This window comes from Choloepus didactylus, chromosome 3 (genome assembly GCF_015220235.1).
Source record: "Choloepus didactylus isolate mChoDid1 chromosome 3, mChoDid1.pri, whole genome shotgun sequence".
In the NCBI taxonomy this organism is placed as follows: domain Eukaryota; kingdom Metazoa; phylum Chordata; class Mammalia; order Pilosa; family Megalonychidae; genus Choloepus; species Choloepus didactylus.
This window is the reverse complement of record NC_051309.1, coordinates 199,664,797-199,672,236: the sequence shown is the minus strand read 5'-3', so window position 1 is coordinate 199,672,236 and position 7,440 is coordinate 199,664,797. Positions and strand designations below refer to the sequence as shown.

At 42.2% G+C, this 7,440-nt stretch overlaps 1 long non-coding RNA gene across 1 annotated transcript; it reads right to left on the bottom strand.

Annotated features, from left to right (window-relative positions):
* Positions 1-342: 342 nt before the first annotated feature.
* LOC119530182 lies at positions 343-1,474 on the bottom strand. The gene is made up of 3 exons (XR_005216050.1): positions 1,409-1,474; positions 941-968; positions 343-396 (listed from the first exon to the last, which is right to left on the bottom strand). It is a non-coding gene; the product is annotated as an uncharacterized LOC119530182 (long non-coding RNA).
* Between the last annotated feature and the right edge of the window lie 5,966 nt (positions 1,475-7,440).

Below are 7,440 nucleotides of genomic sequence, written 5' to 3'. Positions count from 1 at the left end.
GTTTGGGGTTTTCTGTGTTTCCTAGTTTATCTAAATTAAAGATATATTATCTTTATAAGGAGACTATAAATAATGTTTTTAGTTTTAAAAAGAAAGGAAGAAACATGTCAAATTAAAAGCAAGTTTCCTTCACTATTAACAGTAAAGCCAAATAATTTTTTCCTGAAAATCACAAGCTTTTTTTTCTATGTCTCCCATCCTGACACTCATCCCTGGGAACCCAACGTCTCATGGAAACTGGATATGATGGTTTTGTGTGGGTGAAACACATTATAGTACACTCACACTCATAACAGACATGAACACATGCAACATTGTTATGGGGCAATTAAATGATACTTACTGTCGGTTTTTACCAAATCATTCTCTGATCCATAAACTGATGATTTAGACTTACTGTTTGGGATAGAAAACATCATATTCAATGGATGGTATGAGAGGTTTCCCTTATCTAGTCTTTCCCAAAACTCTTCTTAGGCCACCCACATCTAATCCTTATTTTATGGGCAACTGTTTAAATGCCAAGGGTTGCAAATGTGAGATGCTGGCACAAGATAAAAGTAACCCATTGAGAATATAGATGAATAAGCAGAAATCCCCTACTGCTATTTTTAAAAATACTAATAAAAGCTCAAAAGGATGTGCTATATGGAGTATGGCAAGAGCCTGGCCTTCGTATATTAAGGGTGGCAGTCCATTACAAATCCAAAGTGTTTTTATCTTTATGTTTGACCTCTTGAAATCATGGGTCACTTCAGTAGCCTTCTTTATCAACACCAGTGATAAACAGGAGTGATAAAAGGACCACAGAGTAGCCCAGCACAGTGGTTAAAAACACTGGCTTTGAATTTAATCACATTAAGATGCAGATCCTGTCTCTGCCACTTGCTCATGAATGACTTTGGGCAAGTCACTGAGCTCTCTGTGCCAGTTACCTCACCTGTGAGATGTCAGTAAGGCTGCAGTAGCTGTGGAAAGAGACAAGCATGTTAACTGTTAGACCTCAGCCTGGCATGCAATGAGCCCTCTGTGGAACGCTTCCTCCTCAAAACCCTACCTTATAGACAAGAAAGTGAAGCCCCAAAGTTTCAGTGACTATGCAGGGCTCAGCACAGGCAAAGCCACCCTCACCCAGCCCAGAGCCCCTGAAACTCCTGGCTCTTGGTGGTAGGTAGGCTCTTTATACCGAGGTTATCTCAGTCTTAGAGGTTTCGGGGGGATGCACAGGGGACTTAGACCAGGGCACAGCCAGGAGCAGCACAGCCAGACTTCACCAAGCCCTGGCAGAGAGGTCAGAATCAAATGCAGTTCTGCAGGCACCTTGGTGGGGTTTGCCCATTGCTCCCTACATTAGAGCCCTCCCATTCTGGAGATGCAGTCATTCCCAAACCACTGATGAGCAACCAACTCTTCTCCATTCCTCTGCTCATCCAAGGCTTCCACTGCTTAGAGCTTCTCTGCTCCTCATAGCTCCTCAGAAGGGGCTGTAGGCATGGTAGCCAAAGCCGCGTTGTGTGCGTCTAAAGCACACTCATCACATGAGAATTGCAATAATATGTCTCCTTTTGGTCGAAATGGTTTTCCTCTAAATGTTTTCATCTAAGGTGTTTCTGATGCTGTTGACCACTGTCAAAAGTCTGAAATATCCAAGTCCTTATGTATTTCTCTATTTAAGAACAGAAATTTGCAATATTCAGAAGTTGGTCTTTGATTTCCCTTACATCACAGTAAACAACTCCAAATGCAGTTCATCAGAAAGAGAACAACTAATTTATTCCAAATTCTGTACAAAGAGCACCATTCAATGATTTTTTTTATAGGAGGAAATGTGTGATGGACTAGAAATTTTTCTGCAGTATAAAATAAAAGTAATTATACTATTCCAAGAAGTGAGTAATGCCACTTAGGGATTTGGAAAACAGTTTTCCATTCTATCAATCTTAACTTGGCTCTGTTTTCCTTTGAATAGCTCCAAAAGAGACATTTGATTTTTTTTTTTTTTTTCAATTTCAGGGGTAAACTTTCACATACATTTTCATTCAATAAACCAAGATGGGTTTGGAAACATCTCTAATCCAATTAAAATCAACATGTGGCAATCTTGGGGAAGGCAGGGACTAGGATGTGATTTAATAAGGGACCATGTAATCAATTGCATGGTGCCTTAATTGGAGAAAGATTGTGGATCAAAGATTGAAGTACAGTGTCGGGCACCTGGCAGGCAAGCACTCAATATATATTTTCATGTGCATGACTGGGTGAATGGGTGAACACACAGTCCAGGTCTTGGAAAAAGAGGAGATGTCCAATAACCAGGGGTCAGCAGGATTGATGCGGCACCATCCTGCAGAAAGACCCAGAATGGGATGCACCCAAATCTAGTGGGAAGAGGCAAACAGGCTGCTGTCTGCAGGGATGATGTGTCAGGTCTCACATGCTGGCTTGGATGCAACCTCTCATAAAACAGTTCACTTCCCTTTGATCTGCATTCTTTGCTAACCAAGCAATCTACTGATTGCCTATTTGACTTCTCAAAGGAAAAAGGGATAAATGTTTGGGAAACACCAACATATGTTAACTGTGAAACAACTTCAAAATTGTTATCCAGAAATCTGCATTTCCCCCATGCTTGTTTCTTTTCATACCTGAATGGAGTCCTTTTGTATCCAGAACTCCTATTGACTTCACAACCAGAGCCTTGGGAAGCAATTTGTTGGAAGATAAAGAAAAACAGCAACAAAATCAGGCTTTCACCAGGCCAAAGTGTAAAGGTTGAAACTGACTGTGTTTTAAAACTTCAACTTCCATATGAGACCAAGGGAAGAGATATCTATTTGGTACAGGATCTAAATTTTGTAAACGGTACAACTCTACAGTCGATTTGTTCAAACACCACAATTGCGTGGAACTTTGAATAGGAAGTGAGATACGGTAGGTTCGTATAGGCTGGAGTGAAATAGTGACACATCCCAGAGTAATTTGGGCAGATAATAAAAAATATATTTACAGCCTCCCCCTCCCCAGCCCTGAGGATCTGGGGGAAGGTGCGGATGTGTTGGACATCCTCACCTGGACTGGTGTTGATGTTGTCACAAACATGGGGACTGGCGGTTTGATGTGCTGAGCCCTCGATCATGGGACTTGCCCTTATGAAGCTCATTACCGCAAAGGAGAGTCTAAAGTTGTATGTAATGGTGACTGAGTCTCCCCCTGAGTACCTCTTTGTTGCTCAGATGTAGCCCTCTCTCTCTCTAACTGAGCCATCTCAACAGGTGAACTCGCTGCCCTCCCCCCTACGTGGGACCCGACTCCCAGGGGTGTAAATCTCCCTGGCAATGCAGAGTATGACTCCCGGGGATGAATGTGGACCCGGCATCGTGGGACTGAGAGTATCTTCTTGACCAAAAGGGGGATGCAAAATGAGACGAAATAGTTTCAGTGGCTGAGAGATTTCAAATGGAGTAGGGAGGTCACTCTGGTGGACATTCTTATGCACTATATAGATAACACCTCTTAGGTTTTAATGTATTGGAATAGCTAGAAGTAAATACCTGAAACTACCAAACTCCAACCCAGCAGTCTGGACTCCTGAAGACAATTATATAATAACGTAGATTACAAGGGGTGACAGTGTGATTGTGAAGCCCTTGTGGATCACACCCCCTTTATCTAGTGTATGGATGAGTAGAAAAATGGGGATAAAAACTAAAGGACAAATGGGGTGGGATGGGGGGATGATTTGGGTGTTCTTTTTTCACTTTTATTTTTTATTCTTGTTCTGGTTCTTTCTGATACAAGGAAAATGTTCAGAAATAGATTGTGGTGATGAACGCATAACTATGTTATCATACTGTGGACAGTGGATTGTATACCATGGATGATAGTATGGTATATGTGAGTGTATTTCAATAAAACTGAATTTAATTAAAAAAAAAAATCAGGCTTTCAGCTCTAAAATGTTTTTTTTTTTTTAATACTCTGGGTATCTGATTTCCTCCTGAAGCATAATCTCTCTTAGCTCAATTTACAATAATGGTTTCTGTTTACTTTTTAAAAGCTGTGTAAAATAAACATTTCAGCAGACATTGCTACATATTAGCTTTGGTCACCCTGCTCCTTGACAGAAGTAACCGCCTCCTATGGGGTGTCTTTTGAATATCCTCTGTGGCACCAAGGTAGACAAATAACAAGTAGAACCTGCTGTACAACATCAGAGCCTATACATGCAAAATACCACATTTTAAAAAGCCACTGCTCTAGCCCTGCAACAAGAGAGCAATATTAATTACCTTGCTCCTGGCATAGAAAAATGATTAAAATGACCTATACAATGAGGGCATCAAAGTGTCTTTTTTAATCTGACACCTGCGCTGGAAATGTGTGGAATCTATGACACTTAGAATTAAATACCTAAGATTAACCAAACACAAGTTCAGACAAGGGCTAATTTAGAAATTTACTGTCAAGACTCACTGAGGAACAGTCATAATTTGGGAGGAAAAAAGTTCAAAAAGCCCCACAGAACCACCACATACAGGGCTTCCCCGTTTAGAACTGAACTGAAGGTCAAAGGCATTTACTTTATTTAGAATAAAAGTCATAAAGATTAAAAGACACATGTGAGTGAAAAGAATCTGTGGTGTTGAGCTGTTTCCAGAGAAGAGCTGCTATTTCTATGGAGGAAAATGAGAAAAATCTAAATTATGGAACTCCTTTCTTCCCCTAAAGTTTGGAAAAGAACAAGGAGTTTGTCTCTGACTAATGCTTGTTTTAAAGTCGACTTTTTGCTTAACCCTTATGTTGACATTTTTTTCCCCACAGGGTCAAATAGAGATTGGAAGTAGTAAACGATAAGTGCCAGACTATGAAGAAATCAAGAGCTATCCTATGATATACTTAAATTCTCAAGAAGCCTCAAATATATCTGAAGTCATCCTTTAAAAAAAAAGAAAATCAAGGAAGTACTTTTTATATTTTGTAAAATATAAGACATTTTCGTTTCAATACCTTACTCTGTTCCCTAACCTAGTGAAATGGCTTAACCCCATTTCAAAGAGATTGCCATGTCTGTCTGAAATAGTATTCAGAATATAAATAAAGTAATTTTTGTACAAGGCATGATTGATGTAAACCAATGCTAAAGGAGTGAGAAGGAAGATTAATATAAGAACATTACATGCAGCTTAATGACAAATTCAAACCTGGCCAAGATCAGATAAGTTTCTTAGGGGAAAAAAAAAAAACCCAACCTGTTCTAGTTTGCTAATGCTGCAGAATGCAAAACACCAGAGATGGATTGGCTTTTATAAAAAGGGGGTTTATTTGGCTACACAGTTACAGTCTTAAGGCCATAAAGAGTCCACGGTCACACATCAGTAATCGGGTACCTTCATTGGAGGATGGCCAATGGCATCCGGAAAACCTCTGTTAGCTGGGAAGGCATGTGTCTGGTGTCTGCTCCAAAGTTCTGGTTTCAAAATGGCTTTCTCCCAGGACATTCCTCTCTAGCAAGCTTGCTCCTCTTCAAAACATCACTCACAGCTGCACTCAGTTTCCTCTCCTTGAGCCAGCTCATTTATATGGCTCCACTGATCAAGGCCCACCCTGAATGGGTGGGGCCATGCCTCCACAGAAATATCCCATCAGTTATCATCTACAGTTGGGTGGGGTGCATCTCCATGCAAACAACCTAATCCAAACGTTCCAACTTAATCCCCACTATTATGTCTGCCCCACAAGATTGCATCAAAGAATATGGCTTTTTCTGGGGGAAATAATACTTTCAAACTGACACATTCCACCCCCTGGACCCCAGAAAAACATATTCTTTCCAAATACAAAATACATTCATCCCACAATACCACAGAAACTTAAATCATTTCAGTAACAATAGTTAAGTACAAGATCCCATCAAAATCAAATATAGGCATGGTCAGTCCTAAGGCATACTTTTCCTTTAGCTTTGGATCTGTGGACTTAGAACAAGTTATATGCTTCCAATATACAAAGGAGGGACATTCATAGGATAAACATTCCCATTGCCATAAGGAGAAACAGTAAGGAAAACAGGGTTAACAGGACCAAAACAGTTCCTAAAACCTGTAGGACAAACTCCATTAGATTTCAAAGTCTGAGAGTCATTAACAGAACAACGTTGCATCCTTGGGGCTTGAGAGAGTGGGAGTCTAACCCCTCCTAAGGGCCTTTTTGGCAGCCCTTTCCTCTTCAAAGGCTTAGGTGAGTGCTCCAACATATCCACACATTGGGGAGACCACCTTCTCGGCCCCACCCTCCTCAAACATCGGGGCAGCTCCCGGATTCCCTTCCATCTCTGGGGCACATGCTCAACCTCTTCAGAACAGTGTAGTGGCAGCCAGGCTCTCCCCAATTCCCTGGGAATGTGCTCCACCCTCTTTGGGATCTCGAGTGGCAAAACTCTTCCAGAACATTGAGGGGGAAGGCCCGCCCTCGACCTCCAGGGCAAACTCACCCTTTCCATGCATGTGGGCTGCATTAAATCGTAAAGTCAAGTTTTCAATTCGGTAGCTCATGTTTGGACAGTGGCAAGTTCAAGCCCATTAGGAAGGTGGGTGTGGCGCTAAAGGAAAAGCTGATGGTAGAGGGATTAGAACATGAAACCGCTTGGCACCTGTTAACAAATGACAGTTCCTTAAAGGCCTGGGAAAACAAACAGACTGAGGGAGGAGGCACCACAGCTGTGGGAGGGCGGCCTTGTGTGCATGAGTTTTACCCACAAAGTCCCAACAGGGAAAGACCCGGACCCCACCGGTGCTCCTTGCAGGACACAGGGAGACTCCAAGGTGGGGAGGCTGGAGCCTCCCGTCTCACAGAAACCATGAAAGTGGACTTGCTGCTTGTTTTTGAGATCCCTGGCACCACCGGAAAGACACAGCCTCTGAGTTTCCATCCTTAGATTACCAGCTCAAGTACCATAAAAGCAAAGCCTGCCTGGGGCAGAACTGTAAAGCAGGCAGAGTTAGTTTCCCAGCTCTCTCCCTCTCTGCTGTTTTCATGGGGTTTCTTTCCTCCCTGCCTCTAAATTTACTGAGGCCTGCATGTGGCACCAGGGACTGTGCAGGCTAACCCTCCTGTGGCTGTTTGTGACAAGTACCCCTTGGTTGATGTTTCTCTGGTAAGGTGGTGACAGATGTTCATGTCTTGCCCTGGACAGGGGGCCCCTGTCTCAGTCTCCTAGAGCTGCTGTAACAAATTACCACAAGCTGGGTGACATAAAACAACAGAAATTTATCAAGTTACACTTCTTGGGGCTAGAAGTATTAAATCAAGGTGTTGGCAGGGCCATGCTCCTTCTGAGGGCTCTAGGGAAGGATTTGTCTGGGCTTCTTCCTAGCTTCTGATGGTTGCCAGCATTCTGTGATGTTCCATGGCTCATAGGCACATAACTCCAATCTATTTCTC